We start from the raw sequence: 20,051 nt of genomic DNA on the forward strand, positions 1-20,051 counted from the left end.
AACACGACTAGTTTACTTTACAATAAATATATATTTAAATTCTTTCGAAAGACAATGTTCAGATCCGTGTTAACGTTGCTTTATATAAATTGTTGGTTTTAAAAAATTATAAAAAAAAACTTGATATATAAAGACGAAATTTTAATTTGACATGACATATAAAGACGAAATTTTAATTTGACATGACCAATTTCTTTCGTTCCATACACAGAAATACAATTATTGAGATGCTCATAATAACTAGTTTTGCAATCTCCGTGTCAGTATCTATCTTCCCGTACCTTTCATTCTGTACAATGTGAACAATTTAACGAGAAATTAAACAATATAGAGGCAAGGTTCACTCAATTTTTTATTTTGACGTGCATTTTTACTTATTTCTCCGTTAAATATAGAACGGTTGTAGAAAATATTGCATCTCGCAATAGAAAATGATTGTATATACGGGGCGCCGAATGGGACTCTTGTGGTTTTGTACTCAAAATTCAATTTTGTACGGACAAAAGTGACTTTTGTTCAACAAAAATGAGTTCAGTTTAACAAAATTTGTATCATACTACAAATTTAAAATTTTGTCATACAAAATTATCTATCAGCGGACAAAAGTCACTTTTGTCATGACAAAATTCTTTTTGTTACACAGACTTGACTTTTGTTACCTAATTTGAAAATTGAGCGACAAAAGTCAATTTTGTATTCAAATTAGTTTAGTTTGGTTTCTGTGAACTAATTTGCATACAAAATCGACTTTTGTTACACAAAATTGACTTTTGTGAGACAAAATTGACCAATGTGATCAGCAAAATTGACAAAATTGACTTTCGTCTCAACAAAATTGACAAAATTGAATTTTGTCTCAACAAAATTGACAAAATTGAATTTTGTCTCAACAAAATTGACAAAATTGAATTTTGTCTCAACAAAATTGACAAAATTGAATTTTGTCTGAACAAAATTGACAAAATTGACTTTTGTCTCAACAAAATTGACAAAATTGACTTTTGTCTCAACAAAATTAACAAAATTGAATTTTGTCTCAACAAAATTAACAAAATTGACTTTTGTCTCAACAAAATTGACAAAATTGACTTTTGTCTCAACAAAATTAACAAAATTGAATTTTATCTCAACAAAATTGACAAAATTGAATTTTGTCTCAACAAAATTGACAAAATTGAATTTTGTCTCAACAAAATTGATTTTTGTCTCACGAAAGTCAATTTTGTCTCACGAAAGTCAATTTTGTCTCATAAAAGTCAATTTTGTTGTTACAAAATTGAATTTTGTCGTCACAAAAATGAATTTTGTCGTCACAAAATTGACTTTTGTTTCAACAAAATTGACAAAATTGACTTTTGTCTCAACAAAATTGACAAAATTGACTTTTGTCTCAACAAAATTAACAAAATTGACTTTTGTCTCAACAAAATTGACAAAATTGACTTTTGTCTCAACAAAATTAACAAAATTGATTTTTTTCTCAACAAAAATGACAAAATTGAATTTTGTCTCAACAAAAATGACAAAATTGAATTTTGTCTCAACAAAAATGACAAAATTGAATTTCGTCTCACAAAAGTCAATTTTGTCTCACAAAAGTCAATTTTGTCTCACAAAAGTCAATTTTGTCTCACAAAAGTCAATTTTGTCTCACAAAAGTCAATTTTGTCTCACAAAAGTCAATTTTGTCTCACAAAGGTCAATTTTGTCTCACAAAAGTTAATTTTGTCTCACAAAAGTTAATTTTGTTTTACAAAAGTCAATTTTGTCTCACAAAAGTTAATTTTGTCTCACAAAAGTTAATTTTGTTTTACAAAAGTCAATTTTGTCTCACAAAATTGAATCTTACCTCACACAATTGACTTTTGTGATTTAATTTCCATATATTTGCATACCTTTTAGACAAAAATGACTTTTGTCATGACAAATATGAATTTTGTCTACAAAAATGAATTTTGTCATGACAAAAATGAATTTTGTCTACACAAATGAATTTTGTCATCACAAAATTGAAATTCTCACAAAACAAGTCTGTAGCACATAGTTTTGTAAGACAAAAATGATTTTGTTATGACAGAATTGAATTTTGTACAAAACCACAAGAGTCCCATTCGGCGCCCCGTAGTATATGTATATATATTCTTCGATCCCATAAAAAAAGAAGAAACCTACCATTATTCTGTCTATTGATGTTATCATCGAGTCCGAACAATTTTCGCCGTTGGTTTAGACAGCGTTTTCTGAACTCGTTTTAGAAATTCAATAATGACGTCAGTTTGGGCGTAGCACTAGCTTTGACTAACACGGCTGTATATTTTTGTAATGTATTCGTTTGGTTCTGTATCAAGTCACAAATTCGGTTAAATTATGTATATATATTTTATAGTCATTTTATAAAATTTACTGTTTGCAAAAGTATAAATTATTCTTAATAATAAGAATGTTTTCGTCCCAGGCGGACAACCCTGGACGTTTGGTTACAACGTTTGGGAACTTTTGGTTCTCAGTAATATTCAACTTTGTACTCGTTTTGGCTTTCAAACTGTTCATCAGAGCGTCACTGGTTGGTCTTGTGTGGACGTAACGCACGTCTGGCGTATTAATTTTTTTTTTAAACTGGTATATTTTGTTGACTATTATTCGTTTGTTTCTCTGTCCTATATTTTCTTCCATTCATTTATTGTAGTCCTGTCATGTAATGTTGTCATTTTAATGTTATAATTAACTTTGCCATTAAAGCGGGAGTTTTTTTCTTACAATTCTTTTCTTAAAATTTATGAATTTCGATACTACTGTTGTCTTTATTTAGGAGTCGTTTCTACACACCCAAAACAAGTTGTGCAGTATTATACATCAGCCGTTTCTAGACTCCCAATTTAATTACGTTTCTACATCCCCATAACAATCCAACGTGCTAAAGATGACGATAGAATTATTACTATTTGTGTTAGCATTTTGTTCTTTTTTGGCAGCTGTAAATATGTGTATTATAAAATGGATCACATTTGCACAAAATACTTTGGAGACCCTAACTATAAGGCTGATCCAAGACCAGTCGAGAAGGATGTCACACTTCAAGGAAATGCAAGAAAAACCATCTTCAATGTTCTGTCTAGAGACATGCAAATTACTGTCAGCAGTGAAAATACACCTAATTTATAAATATTTTCAATGCCCAACTATTAAATCTAACCTTTTAATCCATGTTTCTATCTTGTCATGCGGTTCATTCAAAATAGATAGATTTATGGGACTTTGGTGGCCAGAAAATTATCACATGACGCACCAACTGTATAAAAAGTAGAGGTACATTTGTTCTGATCTTCAATGGTGGCAAAGATATACATGAAGACATATCAGATTACGTAGGACTTGGTGGCTGTCAAAATCAAAACCAGGCTGGGGAAATGCCAAATGCGCGCATCAACATAGAACTGGAGGTTCTTGAAAATGTAGCTGAAGGAAAGCTCTTATAAATCCAGCAAAATCAATTACAGATCTAAAATTTCATTCATGCTGGGAGAGGAAATGCCAAATGCGTGTGCCCACATAGAAATAAAGGTTGCTGGTTCAGTTGAAATAATGAAAGCTATTGCCAAAAGTTATCTGGGGTCTAGGGGTAAGGAAATCCTCATGTTTTCTATAATTCAAAGATTTGTTAACAGGAAATTTAAAAACAAAATTACCATATATATATTGCTGCTGATGCATATATATTTTTTTGCTAAAGACATTGACACTGAAAATCTAAAACAAAAACGTAACGTAAACAATAATAACCATTCTTATTCTGAATGATTTCAACATTTAGAAACGCGTAAAAGCGATAAACTGGTTTGAAAATTTCATTATATCTTTTAATAAGATTATTTCATTCTCTGTACAGGTTTTAATTTACTTCTGTCGACAATTGTATGATGATGACTACCTTGAAGAGATCAAAAACTGCAATGCTACGTACTGTGGAAACAGAATTAAACATAAATATATAATTACGTCTTTCAAACATTATTCAGTTCTTAGCCGACAATACAATTGATCTCGTGCTTGAGTTTATCAGGTATTATGGGATGTAATATTGCGGATGCTATTTTTAGTGAAGAAACAAAGTCTGATATGGACATCAAAGCTGTGGAGCAGACCAACTAGGGATAAATCAACCAATCTTACGTTACTAGTACATACAGTGACAAAAAATTTATTTTAATCTGAAGGTTAGACTTGAAGAGAAACTCAATTCTATTCGTCGAGTAAAGAATACAGTTGCCACCTACAGAATTCCTCTTCTCAGAATTCAAACTCGTGGATCTTTTCTGAAATTAAATTGTTTGGAATCAGCCTCTAATTACATAATTCCAGCAACTCCAATATTGAAAATTCATCAGATTTTACATTGGAAAATTCTAAAATTGGTTATTTAAATTCATATGAACATCTCTGGCTCTTGAAGACAACGCAGGACTCCAAATTGAACAGCTGAGTGTAAAGTTACCGGACTACTACAAGTTATAGACTCGCACTTTTATCTAGACCAACTGTGCAAGCAGATGGGTAGTGTTGCTTTCAAGGATCTGGATGACCTTGGCTCTCAAAGCACATATAAAACAGAATTAAAATATGCCATTGCCAACTTTGTTTTTCCTTCAGCGTGGCCAAACTCAGCCAGCGAATTAAGAAAGAATAACAGGTTGAGTGAGATTCACCTTTGTTATTCCTCCTATGAGCTCATCATCGACTTCACCTCTTTAACATAATTGGAATGACCTTCAAAATTCACTCAAATCAACACAAACAGTGGCAGTTGGAGATATTGACTTAGATGATTCTACTAATCCAAGAGATTCCGAACGACAGATAAAATATTTCAGAAAACAACTTTATTTGGCAACAGAACTGAATTCAACTGAAGTAATTTACTTAAGAGGAAAACCATTACTGTATGAACACGTTTTGGTCACATTAAAAATATGCAAACCAGATCAACTAATTTATTGGCATTGTTTTACCTGTACCACTCAATTTTATTCAGCAGCCGTTAGCCAATTTTCTATTATTGCTTTTGGCATTACTCCATTTATTTTGAAAGACCAGTATTCAAATATTGTAGAAATTGAGATAATCTTTGTTGTTTTGGAATCAGATGCTAAGTATATTCCTCTTCATTCTTACACTATTGGAAATCCCTACTCAGTACATGCAGTGGCACTAGACATATTTGAGCTTTTACAGCAACCAATTGAAGGTGTCTTCAGGATTACTACTGAAAATTCTACAAGAATCTACAAATTACAGTGAGATACGAATACTTGTGACTTAATATTTATTGGAGTTTGCGGTCCTAATCAGACGCAAAACGGGTATTTAAAAGTTATAGGGAAATTTCGGGAAGAAAGTCCTGAAGTGAAGGAGTATTAATGGAAGTGTTCGCCAAAATTCAGTAAACTAGAATTCAAAATCAAAAGGTGTCGAACTGGAGGAAATATTGCTGGTGGGTGTAATTCATGATTCCAGGGAAAACATTTGCAAACTTGTGCACTTCAGTGTGGTGACATGATTCAGGAGGAAAAAGAAAGAGAGGGAGGCTGGGATTATATGACCTTGACCTCATTTTCTTGGATCATGTTATGTTTATGTGCGAGACATTTCAGCGTGTTTTTCTATATTTAATGTTTATAGTTATAAGTCATGTAAGTATTCAAAGATTAAAATATTTATTTCAGGTAAAAATAAAAATCAACACCTGTATAATGCAGGAGGAAATTGAAGAATGTGTCAAGGCTGGGCAATCTACACGTTCGGCGCCACCTAAAAAAAGGGAAAAGGCAAATGAGACAATTGGAATAAGAACAGTTTAAAGATCTGATTACCCTTCCGAAGCACCTGAGATTACCCCCGGTTTTTGTTGGGGAATACCCGATGATAATATTATAAAGGAAAGTAATTAAATATTTTGTATATTTTAATACATGTAGTTGACTTATTTGTCACATTTTTAAAGAGCATTGAAAGACTGCTCCATCCGTCCGTTATAACCGTTCAATTGTTAACAAGGTGCAATTATTTCCCAACTGAATTCTGAATTTTGTTTGCTTGGATACAGTAAACATTTACTTAGTTTCAATGAACACTTACTTAGATGCAGTAAACAACTCCTTAGATGCAGTAAACAACTCCTTAGATGCAGTAAACAACTCCTTAGATGCAGTAAACAACTCCTTAGATGCAGTTAACACTTACTTAACTAACTTCAAAATGGAATCTGAATTGAGAAGATGTTATTTAGTTAAAGTGTCGGATGGATTAGAAAAACTTGAAACATTATTGGCGAAACGTAATACGATAAATTTACAAGATATGGAGATGAACAGCATAAAAAAGGAAATTGAATTGTTAACCGAGAGAATAAATAAAGCTAAGGAAGATTTTGATGACAAAAACAAGAGACGGATTTGGTTACGATTAATAAGACAAAAAGTTAGTGCAAAGACTAAGCTCAAAAAATTGATAACAAAAAGAACCTGTGAGAATGAAGAAAAGACTACATTGGAAATAAAGAGAAGTGAATTTATTTCTGAAAAGAATAGGATAATAGAACTTGTTCGTCAAGACAGTAATTCCTAGTAATTAACTTCTTTTTGAATTTAAAGCAAAGAATTTATTTATTTCATCCCATTGTTGATATGCTTTCATTCCTTGACTGTATAGTTGATTTGGAACACCTTCTATTGTCATTTCTACTTTTGTTATGTTAGGATTATAATAAGTTTCTGTACTTGTTCTTTCAGGATCTTCGAACAACATTAGAATTCCTTTCATACTTCTAGCTGGAACATTTAAATTAATATTCCACAATGTATCAGATTTGTTTTTGGTTATTTTTCTATGTCTTAGTATTCTATCGTACAAAATAACCATCTGACCATCAACTTGTTGTCTTATCTGTCTTGCTAATTCTGTATCAGAAACCATATCAAATTCAAAACAAATGTTTTTGATTTTATAACTTGCAGATGTATCTGTTGATTTAATAACTATGTTGTAGTCGTTGAATGTAAGTTCATATTCAAGTCTATCACCAAGACCTGCTTGATAAAAAGGCATATATGAGTTTCTAGTAGTTCAAAATCAAAATATGTGTTTTAACATGTTTGTTTCACCAATACACAATCTCAAACAAAAACAGAAATTTTAAAAGTAGGAACAGGATTTGATGCACAAAAACAATTCTTAGCAAATGTACAAGATGTTATTAATAGTCCTATTGATTTGCCCACTCAGATATCAAATTATCAAAATGTTTTAAAATACGCAAGAAGTAAAGTTGATTATGCTTATGGACTTGGTTTATATATGTCTCCCAGTGATATGGTATTACAAATTGGCACCATTGTTGGTTATAATAATAAAATTGTAATTGCAACAGAAAATCAAACACTCGGTTTAAATGATGATTTAAATAATAAAAATGTTGATTTTACAGGTCTTGATCCTGTTGATTTTAAACCAAAAAAATCAGAACAAGTTCAAATAGAACCAATACAAAAAAATGAATATAACGAACACGAAGATAATAAAAAAGCAAGAATATTTAGAAGTATTGTATTAGGTATTACAGCACTTATTATTTATAAAATTTATTTTTTTAAATATTTCCTAGCAGCAGCATACAATAAACCAACAACCAAAACAAGCAAAGCCCATAAGTTGTTTGCAAACCAATTTACTACGTCTTTTGTTGCAGACAATAACCAAGATACAATAGAACCTATAATACCTGGTAATGCAGCTGCTAATTTTCCTGCAAGAAAAGATAATAGTTTTCCAATATCTTTTAATTGTTTTTTTATCCAGTCTTGTACAGCACCTTTTGATGAAGAAGGAGAAGGAGAAGTAGTTCCACCAGTAAATGCCTCAACAATAACACCAATAATCATTCCAAAAGCAGTTAAAACACTAACTATTGTTATTCCTTGTTCTCTGAATAATGTTCTTATTCTTTCAACTAATGTTTTGTCTTCGTATAACACTTTATTTATTGTTTCTTTAATTCTGTTTACTTGACTACGTAGTTTTTCTGTATTAATATTAATTACTTCTAGGTTTGCACTTCTCTCAGATTCCAACTCTCTTATTCGACTATTTGAAATTCATCATTGTCTTCTTTAGCTTGTTCTAATTTGGTATTTTCTTTTGCTAAGTCTTTATTTGTTTTATTCAGTTTTGCTAATTCATTTGCAATCTCTTCTTTTACTGATGTCATTGCACTGATTATACCATCCATCTCTCTTTTTGTCATATCTGTTTGTGTTTCTTCATTTATGAAAGATGTTCCTTGTTCATCAAATGAAGTTTCTATTTCTTTCACATATGTTTCTGCATTACTTGCTGTTTCTAATAATTCTTGTCCTTCTTGTTGTGTAGATATTTCTTGTAATGGAATTTCTATATTATCGAGTTCACGAATTGGTGCTTCATTTAACATTCTCTGAAACTCTGCTCTACCTTCTATTATTCTATCAGATATTTTAAAAGCATCTACACCTAAAACATCCCTGACAAAATTAACACCGTATTCTCTTTGAAGAGTGCTAAATTTATAAAACTTTAATACTCCTTTTTGGTAATATGTTAATGCAATATCATTACCTTTTTCATCTTTTACATATAAGATTTGTCTTCCCTTATGATCTTCCCGAACAAAGAAAACCTCTTCATTACGCATAGTTTCACCATTTTTTTTATAAAATCGTTTTATCATTTTTTTTTGTAGTTTCTTTTTTACGAATTTTAGCATCATTTTCTGATAAATCTCTTGATTTTTCAAATTCCTTATTTATATTATTTTGAAACTCTTCATCATCTTGAAAAGACGTTTCTTCTTCTTCTTTTTCATCATCATAATCATTATTTTTTAACTCAGGATTATCAAACTCATAACCTCCTTCAGCCATTTTTTTAAAGAGAATTTAATTCATATTTTGGAGGAGGGTCATTAACATGATTAACTATTGTAATTTTGTTAAAAAAATTTAGATATTTTCCATTTTTTTTTTAATTCACTTTTTACCCTAGCTTCTGTATCTTCAATTCATTTTTTTCTTTCATTATCATTCATTACTGTTTGTGTTTGTTTTGTTCGTATATTTTCTTTCATTTTGTTGTATTTTTCTAATTCATCCAAAACTGATTTAAATTCTTCTGCACTTATCTGTCCGTCAGTTAAAGACAAGAGTATGTTTACATGTGATTGACAACGTCGTCATCACATTTAAACATATAGCAGACTGGTGCGGTCTTTCGTTTCAAATTAACAGTGGTGAGACATTAATTTTACCTTCAAATCAGTGTGAACGTGAAGCAGATATGGAATCAGAACAACAATGGACTTTTACCCAAAAACAATTGATTAATGATTATAGAATTTACTATCAAAATATGGGATTGTTGGTTAACGAAATTGATTCAAATGGACCAACCGGAAAGATGCCGAAGCTTCCTAAAAAACCTAAACAACGGCTTAGTGACGTTTATGGACCGAAAAAAGTGAATAAGGAAAATATGACCCCCCAAGAACTGCACAAATATCTAACAGACAACATTGCTGATGTTAACCACACAATTTCTAGAGAAACATTCAGCCAGGCTTATTTGCTTTTTGGCAATGAGAGTGAGACGAACATTGTGGAAAAATTAAATAAAGGGATACGAAATCTAAAACGGCAGGATGCTCAAACACTTTTAATTCATATTAGTTTTGGACATTTTTTAAATCTTACCAAAGCCTGGCTGGAAAATGAAAGGAAAGAAGGAAGAATTAAACAATCTTGGTCTGCATGGTTAAAAGAGAAGACAGGGTATTCCGATGACCACGCGAGGAAGCTACGTGCTCTCGCAAAGGTTCTTCACGGATACCATCAATTTTTTAATGTGGGATTACCTCTAAATTTCATTTTGAGAAAACTAAAAGAAATAGACATCATGTTACAAATTCCAGAACTCAATGCATTCTGGATGAGACCTGTGGTTCTACCAACCACCAATGATCTTCAATCATCGCAAGACGATCCAATGCTATACATGTATTTAGAAACTTAGAACTTTCTCAATCTGTAATTGTGTTTTTTAATATAGTATATGTGATATTGATTTTCTTATTCCATATAAGGAGTGATCATACATGATCAGTGGCTGGGACAACTTTGTATATATTCCGTATAAGGAATGACTATTTCTCAATGCTATATTTAGAAACGGTTATGCATAACCGGGTAACTTTCAGTGGATGTGACAGTTCTTATCATGAGCGGTTTGGACAAAAGAACTTTGAACAGTTATATTATGTTTATAGTGTTTGACTTGTATGTATTTATTGCACTTTTGTTTTCAAGATTTAAAACTTAGTCATTTCCAATTCTGGTTCATAGAAAGAACCTGTTATTTCTTCGCCTTCTAAATCATTTATTCTATAAGTAAAAGGAATTGTATTTAAAACTTTTTTAATTACAAATATTTCTTTAGTCCAGCGAGTAGTATAACCCTTTTCAAATTTACCCTTTTTTTTTGGTTATTCTTACTCTAGTACCTGCTTTAAATTTAGGTTTTTTAATTTTCTCTTCCTTTTCTGGATATAAATTTTTATACACTGTTAAATCATTTTTTGATTTACTTGCTTCAACAGGTGTCATTTTAATTGAAGAATGTACTGTATTATTATAATTTTTAACTAATTTATCTAATATATCATAATATTTAAAAGTTTCATTAGCAGTAAAGTATTTATACATATGTTGTTTCATTGTTCCTATCCAGCGTTCCACTACACTGGATTTTTCTTCATTCTCAGTTGAATATAACTTTATGTTATTATCTTTTAACAATTCTTTTACTTGTCGATTATAAAATTCGGATCCTTTATCTGACCAAATATATATTGGTTTTCTTTCTTTAAATAATGTTTTAAAAGCTTCACTGACTGTTACTCCTGTTTTATTTTTCAATGGAATCAACCAACCATATTTACTAAAAATATCTATAACTGCTAATAAATATTTATAGTGTTTATTTTGTTTTGAATATGGTTGCATATCTATTAAATCAACTGCCCATGTTTGATCTATTGAATGAACATAAACACGTCTTTTAGGAAAAGATTTTACAACTCTATGATGTAGTTCATCAGCTAATTTATTTGTTAGATTTGTTTTAGACATTTTTAAGTAACTAAAATGTTTTCTTAAAAATGGAAATAAGAAAACATTGTTCCAAATGTAATGAATACAAGTTACTAAGTGAATATTACAAAGCAAAAGACAAACCACTGGGAGTTAAATCTGCATGTAAAGAATGTTTAAAACCTTCAAAACAAAATCAACACCATCAGTAACATTAACTCCGCGTTTATATTTCTTGTATAGTGATTTACGATTATCTCTCTCATTTATTAGTGGAAAGACCAATTGTTTTTCTTCTGATTATTTTTTTTTTTTTCTTCTTCCGCCTAATTTTGTTCTTGCGATAAACATTTGTTTCGCAATATGTCGCTTTGATATTTGGTATATGATATCAAACAGTTTATGCGCTTTTGAAATTTACCCTGCGTAACCGAATACTTTTCTTTGTAGGAGTTATCTCCCCAAACACTGTTTTCCTTGTGCTCACAACTCCTTCGCAACCGTAAAAGATAACGACAAATTTATTTTACAAAATTGCTCGTTATATCCTTTGCACGATTTGTCCTATTTTGACCGAAGCAATATGACCGCTCCATATGAGAGTTATTTCCCCTTATGCATCTGATATAAGTGATATGCATTTCTATCTTATAAACCATAAGTGATAGAGAACTAGGATCTTTTGATTTGAGGTCCTTGGTCCAAAAAAATGAAAATTAGGTCAAGGTCAAAGGTCAAATTCTAATATTTGAATTTGGCTTATTTTCACTTATATTCAAAGACCGTATAAGATATCAACAAATTATTTTTACTAAATTGTTAGTAGCGACATGTCGTAACACATAAATTTTTATTGCAAGGGCATGTTGAACATAAAAGGGAGTTTTCTCCCCTCTTGTATTTAAAAAAACGTGTTTGGTGATATAAGTCATTAACCAAATATAATTAAGACCTATGGTCTTTTGATTTGAGGTCCTTAGTTCATGACCTTGAAATTGATCTCAAGGTCATAGCTTAATTTGACGTTCTAGATTTTGACCTTTGCTTTTATTTTATATGTATACATGATAAAGCTATGAAACTTTTGGAAAAAGGTATCAAACCATTTAACCTTGAAAGAAACAACCGGAAGTGACCTTTTGTAAACCGGAAGTAGCTATTTTTTGTACTTTATTAATATAAAAGTATATAGAACCAGATATTTTTGGAATCAGTGTCAAGTAAATAATCAAATATAATCGTAAGTAACATTTTTCAAACCGGAAGTAACAAATTATCTCCCTTATTTAAAAAAAAATGTATGGAAACCAAATATTTTTGGAATCAGGGTACTAGAAGCTATCATTTCACGATTGAAATGACATTTTAAACTTAGTTTCACAACTTTCATATCAAAATACATTGTTTTGATGGAAAGACCTTCAATTGTTCTCTGAACAATTGGTTTTTAATTAATGTTTTTTTTATTTCTGTTATTTTTTGTAGTCTATAATTTTGTCCATCTTCTACAGGTAATTCTGGATATAAATCAGGAGCTGTAGGTTGTTTTCTCTTAAAATCCACATAATTCTTTCTCTGCCAGTTCTCCCGGCTTTTTTTTTTTTTTTTTTTTTGGAATTTTTTTGGTTTTTTTTGGGGAGGATTTTTAAGGTGCTTTTTTTGGGGAGGATTTTTAAGGTGTTTTTTTTTCGGGATAAAAATTTTTTTGGGAGTAAGAAATTTTAGGGTTTTATTTGGGTGTTTTTTGCTTTTTTTATGAAAATTTAGGGCTTTTTTACTTGAAATGTGGGTTTTTTTTGGGGGGGGGGGGGGGGGTGCGCTAAACTCATTCAAGTACTATACTACTCATGTTACCCATTAGTAAATAAGAAAAAAAGTCAATCTTTTTACAGAAAAATGAGACATTTTATTAGGAAGGTGTTTGAGCAGTTTCAGCACAAAACCTGATGATTATTTTTATAAAGGAAACTAATTTAAACGGACGAAGATATCAGCAGGTATTTGGGACATTTTAAAGGCTTTTAATAATTGAAATACATTGTTGTTTGTTTTCTTATTGATTAATTTAGTGTTTTTTTCAATTTAATAGTTGACTATTCACAATTGTAATGGAGCGTTGAAAGACTGCTCCAACTGTTTGTTCATCAGTCACAAAATCAAGTCGTGTCTTTTTGTAACAACCATTTATTTGTGAACAAGGTGTAATTGTTTTACAACTGAACCAACGTGTCGGTTCTGAATACTATAAAGTCAAATGCGAAATGGAAAGATTGTGGGACTTTGGTGGTCAAAAAATTTACCACATGACGCACCAACTGTTTATAACAAGAAGGGGTACATTTGTTCTGATATTCAATGGCAGCAAAGGTATTCATGAAGAAATATCAGACTACATTGGACTTCCTAGCTGTAAACAATCACAGGAATGCAGCAGCTATGTTACTATAAGTGAGTGAGAAAAAAGTTGTCTATGTAAATACAAATAGGACATGAATAGTCTGACGAAAGGTGTTTCAGCTGGGGTTTTTTATAAATGGAAAGTAGATATAACATTAAGACTTTTATTCATTTGTAATACATTTTATGTTGGGGTTTTTTAATTGACTTTGTTTTGTTTCTATCTTTTTTTTTAAATTTTAATGGTTGAATTTTTTATCACATTTAAAGATTGCTCCGTTCGTCCATCACAACAACAAATTGTGTCTTTTTGCAACAATCATTTATTTGTGAACAAGGTGCAATTGTTTTACAACTGAACCAACTTGTCGGTTCTGAATACTATGAAGCCAAATGCGAAATGAAAAGATTATGGGACTTTGGTGGTCAAAAAATTTATCACATGACGCACCAACTGTTTATTACAAGTAGGGGTACATTTGTTCTAATCTTCAATGGCGGCAAAGGTATTCATGAAGAAATATCAGACTACATAGACTTCCTAGCTGTAACGATCAACGAAATACAGCAGTCATGTTACCCATTAGTAAATAAGAAAACAAGTCATCTTTTTACAGAAAAATAAGACATTTTATAAGGAAGGTGTTTGAGCAGCATCACCACAAAACCTGACAATTATTTTATAAAGGAAACTTATTTCAACAGACGAAGATATCAGCAGTTATTTGGGACATTTTTAAGACTTTTCATCATGGAAATACATTGTTGTTTGTTTTCATATTAATTAATTTTTTTTTTTTTTTTTATTTAATAGTTGACTTTTCGCATTGTAATGGAGCGTTGAAAGACTGTTCCATCCGTTTGTTCATCAGTCACAACATCAAGTTGTGTCTTTTTGTAACAACCATTCAACTGTAAACATGGTGAAATTGTTTTACAACTGATCCAACTTTTCCATTCCGAATTCAATAAAGCCAAATACGAAATGGAAAGATTGTGGGACTTTGGTGGTCAAAAAATTTATCACATGACGCACCAACTGTTTATTACAAGTAGAGGTACATTTGTTCTGATCTTCAATGGCAGCAAAGGTATTCATGAAGACATATCAGACTACACAGACTTCCTAGCTGTAACGATCAACGAAATACAGCAGTCATGTTACCCATTAGTAAATAAAAAAAACAAGTCATCTTTTTACAAAAAAATAAGACATTTTATAAGGAAGGTGTTTGAGCAGTTTCACCACAAAACTGATGATTATTTTATAAAGGAAACTTATTTCAACAGACGAAGATATCATCAGTTATTAGGGACATTTTTAAGGCTTTTCATCATGGCAATACATTGTTGTTTGTTTTCTTATTGATTAATTTAGTTTTTTTCCCCTTCATTTTAATAGTTGACTATTCACATTGTAATGGAGCGTTGAAAGACTGCTAATTTGTCTGTTAATCCGTCACAAAATCAAGTTGGGTCTTTTTGTAAATAGCAACCATTTAATTGTAAACATGGTACAATTGTTTAACAACTGACCCAACGTGTCTGTCCTGAATTCAATAAAGCCACATACGAAATGGTAAAAAAATCACATGACGCATCAACTGTTGTTCAAATCTTCAATGGCGGTAAAGGTATTCACGGAGAAACACCAGACTACATACGACTTCCTGGCTGTCAAAATTAATGGAATACAGCCGATGTATTACCCAGTAGTAAGTGAGAGAAATAAGTTGTCTATTTAAATACAAACAAGACATTTTATAGTCTTAAATAGGGGTTTCAGCAGTTTTACCCCAAAACCTGGTGGTTATTTTATACAAGGAAAGTAATTATAACATTAAGACTTAACCATTTGGTAATAATTTTTTGTTTTATGTTGATTTTGTTTTATTTATTAATTTAGTTTGTTTTTAATTTTAGTGGTTGAATTATTAATCACATTGTAAAGTTGACAATCATTTGTTTGATAACAAAGTGCAATTGTTTTGCAACTGTACCAACGAGTCGGCTCTGAAAACTAAAAAGCCACATACGAAATGGAAAGATTGTGGGACTTTGATGGTCGAAATTATCACATGACTCACCAACTGTTTATTACAAGTAGGGGTACATTTGTTCTGATCTTCAATGGCGGCAAAGGTATTTATGAAGAAATATCAAGACTACCAATGACTTCCTGGTTGTCAAAAGCAAAGCAATACATCAGATATGTTATCCATTTATAAATGAGAAAAACACAAATAAGACATTGCATAGTCTTTCGATAAGTGTTTGAGCAGGTTTACTACAATACCTGATGGTTATTTTATAAAAGAAAGTAATTTAAAATGCAGACAAAGATATCAGCAGTTATTTGGGACATTTTAAAGACTTTTAATCATTTTTGATAAGTTGTGATCCAAACCTATTAATTCTGACAGCAGAAAACAGCTGAACCTCCATGCTGAGGAGAACAAATGCCAAATGTGTGTGTCCACCCAGAACTAGAGGTTGCTGACTTAGTAAAATGAAAGCTTCCAGCACAAAACAATCAGAGGTCTAACATTTGAAAATTGATACTGGGGTGAAAATGCTATATGAGTGTGTCCACCTAGAACTTGAAGTAGTTGTCTAAGTAGCTGAATGAAAGCTATCGCATTTCTAACATTGAAGTCATGCTGGGGGAGAAATGCAAAAATGCGTGTGTCCACCCAGAACTTGAGGTGTTGGCTGACGAAAGGCAGATAATGTATGTCAGAGTTTATAAAATAGTCAATGTGTTTTTTTCTTGCAACTGTAAATAGTTATCAAATCAAAGCTACCCGGATTGTAATTTAATACGCCAGACGCGTGTTTCGTTTACATAAGACTCATCAGTGACGCTCAGATCAAAATAGTTATCAAAGAGCATTGAGGACCCAAAATTCCAAAAAGTTGTACCAAAGGTAATCTATGCCTGGGGTAAGACGTGTGTAAACTTAACTTAAATACTTAAAAACTTTTTTAAAGTCTATTTTAGATTTTAGCAAGTGTATATATATTCACGGAGCGTGTACATAGTTAAAGACTTTTATCCATATTACCCTCAAAAGAGGGGTGTTCCTAACAGAGGAAGCTCATACGAAGAAGAGAAGAAGACAATCATTAGTAAGTTTTATAGAGGAAATTTTAAAAAATGTCCATAATATATAAATTTAAATTCACTTGATAACTATATACGTTGGCTGAATTTAGATGTGTTTGTCACGTTCAGTGCAACATGCAGTGCACGATTTGCTCACCCTTCCGGAGCACCTGAAATCACCCCCAGTTTTTAGCGGGTTTCGTGTTGCTCAGTCTTTAGATTTTTATGTGGTTTCTTAATTACTATTATTTGCCGTTTGTCTTTTTCATTTTTAGACATTGCGTTGTCAGTTTATTTCTTTTTATGGGTTTGACTGTTCCTCTGGTATCTTTCGTCCCTCTTTCAGTAAAACCATTTTATCATCTATTTCGAATAAAGCTAGATGTATGTTGTTATATTGAGATTTCGATAGTGCCAACATTTGATATGTCTTTAGAACTAGATAACTGTAATTAATTGTCGATAGCTTAATGTCCTGTTGAAACAGGTACGATGAGGGTATATCACATAGGGACAGAAATTAAGCCTCAAAACGGACCACGAACGAGATTGATTGATTGTTGGTTGCTTAACGTCCAGTGGCAAACAGTTCATGCATATTCGGGACGAGAACAAGTTCACAATAAATACAATAGGTAGGTCTTGTCACAACGGACGCCATCTGGGATGATGGTCGGGGAAATTTGGACTGCCACTTGAAAATGAGGGTAGATTGGATAGGGACAGAAATTTTGCCTTACAACAGGCCATCTACGGACCCCTCAAAGAGGTGTTGCAAGGGTTCTTAACGTACAAAGAGCGTGGCATTCTCTTTACAAAAGGCATCAGATTTAACGTCCCCATTCTGACCGAACCAGATGATAGATAAAATAATTAATCCAAAGATAGGTCCAGAAATAAGGTCGATATAAGAATTTGATTACTACTGCACAGAAATGCTTGCCAGTCACATTATACTTATTTAATTCATTGTCTTTGTTTATTTGACTAAATGTTATTCTCGGATGATGACGATGATGATGATGATGGAAGTAATTATCGACTTAGAAGAGGACAAAAATTGCACAGCTGCGTACTGTGGAAAACAATAAACATAAACTCAAAATTGCGTTACTGGAACATTATTCAGTTTTGGCTGTTGCTTGAGCCGACACTACAATTTATCTCGTGCATGAGTTTAGCATTGGATGCAATATGGAGGCTGCTATTACCAGTTCACCCTTGAGTGCCTCGAATATAAAGATAACGCAGTCATATTGTGTTCTGGTCAGTTGCTTGAAGTTAGCGGTCGTAATCTGACAAGGGTGACGGAGGAATAGAAATATGGTCACTTGGTCTTTTCCCGACCGGCAGTAAAACGCTTGCCAAGTGGGGCGTCCTGTTGGCAGTGCGGGATGTATCAAGGTCGCAGTCACGTCCAATCAGAATTGGACGTTAAATCTGATGCCTCATGTAAAGAGAGTGGCAAGCTCTTTGAACGTTATGAACCTTTGCAAAAACTCTTTGAGAGGTCCGTAGGTGGTCTGTTGCAAGGCCATATCCAATATACCCTCATTTTCCAGTTGCAATCCAAATTTCCCCGACCATCATTCCAAATGGCCTCTATTATGACACGACATACATATTGTATTTATGGTGAACTTGTTCTTGTCCTGAATATGCATGAAATATTTGCCACTGGACGTTAAGCAACCAACAATCAATCAATCAACAGACGCAATTTTGCACTACAGTGCCGTAAAACGATTCAGGAAGAGGTGGGGCTGTGCCATCTACACGTCCGGAACCACATGCAAATGGAAAAGGCAAATGAGACAATTGCAGTAAGAACAGATTAATGATCTGCTCACCTTTCCGGAGCACCCGAGATCAGCTCAAGGTTTTGGTGGGGGGGGGGGGGGGTCGTGTTGCTAAGTCTTTAGTTTTCCGTGTTGTGTCTTCTGTACTATTATTTGTCTGTTTGTCTTTTTGTTTTTAGCCATGGCGTTCAGTTTACTTTCAATCTAGGAGTTTGTCCGTCCATCTGGTATTTTTCGTCCCTCTGTTTTAATCTGTGAAACAAGAGGCATTTTATTAGATAAACAAACAGAAAGTCACAGGACATAAAGTTACAATTTTGATAGGATAAAAGTCACAATTAATTTTTGGACGATTGTGTGAATATGTAAGAGAAAGATCTTAAAGTATTGTATTTTTTTCTACATCTATTCGTTTTAAAGTGTAGGACATTGTTTATATACCATGTTTAGTGAAAATTTATTAAGTTTTGCTCATGCAAAGGAGATATTTTTGGCACCATGAAGCCATTTAAGTACAAAGTCACACTGACATTTAGTTTTCATAACAATTATTATTCACTATTGATATCTATTGAATAAATTTTAATTACGAAGTTGTTTTATATATAATATTAACAGTTCAAGAACAAACAATTTTTTTAATTATTTTTGTCTTGTTTAAAGAAAAATATTCTAAAAACTGAATTGTGACATTGTCCTGAGACTTACTGTCCTATATTCTTTTGTTAAGATGCTCATAGGGTAGGAATAAGTAACATTAATCGGTTCTTCGCTGATGCTCAAGCCGACACTACAATTTAACTCGTGCATACGTTTAACTTTGGAGGCAATATGGAAGATGCTGTTTATCGTGAAGAACCAAAGCTTGACACGGATCTCAAAGTCAAAGAGCAGCCCCAATAGGGATTGTTCATTTCTTACTTTACTAGTACATACAGCGACTAAATATTTTTTATTGAAAGGTAACACATCTAGACTTTGGACGTAATTCTTGATCTTAAAGAAGAAAGACGAATTCCGTTCCTTTATAGTTAAAAACAGTAAATGCAGCGATTTCTAGATTTTCTTAAAAATTAGTCTGTGCTATTTTTAATATTTGCAACAACACAAATACATAGATAATTAAGGCGTAACCGGCATGTATTTTCCTTTGTCTCTCACCTAGTTACATAAAGCGACAAAATTATTTTATTTACCTGTATGACAGAGTTCAAAGTACGATATTTACTAACTTGGACACCTGAAGGGATACAAGTTCATTTGGAACTTGATAATGTGTAGAGATTCATTGTTAATATCGGTAATGCGTACTGCATTTCTTGGTGAAGAGAGGGCAGTCGCCTAAATATCTTAGTATAGAATATCTGTCCGCGTACATCATGTGTGAACAGGTATCGAAAATATTTTTGTCGCTGGATGTATTTAGGATTTTAAACTATTTCGACCTTTTAATATTACAAAAAGTAGGCTTTGTATACATGATTAACAGGATAGTTAAATGAAAAATATAGTTCATATTTTACATTTCGAAACTTCATTCTCGCGTCGCCATTTAAATATTTCGAAATTGTGATCAAC

Source organism: Mytilus edulis, chromosome 11 (genome assembly GCF_963676685.1).
Source record: "Mytilus edulis chromosome 11, xbMytEdul2.2, whole genome shotgun sequence".
Classification (NCBI taxonomy): Eukaryota; Metazoa; Mollusca; class Bivalvia; order Mytilida; family Mytilidae; genus Mytilus; species Mytilus edulis.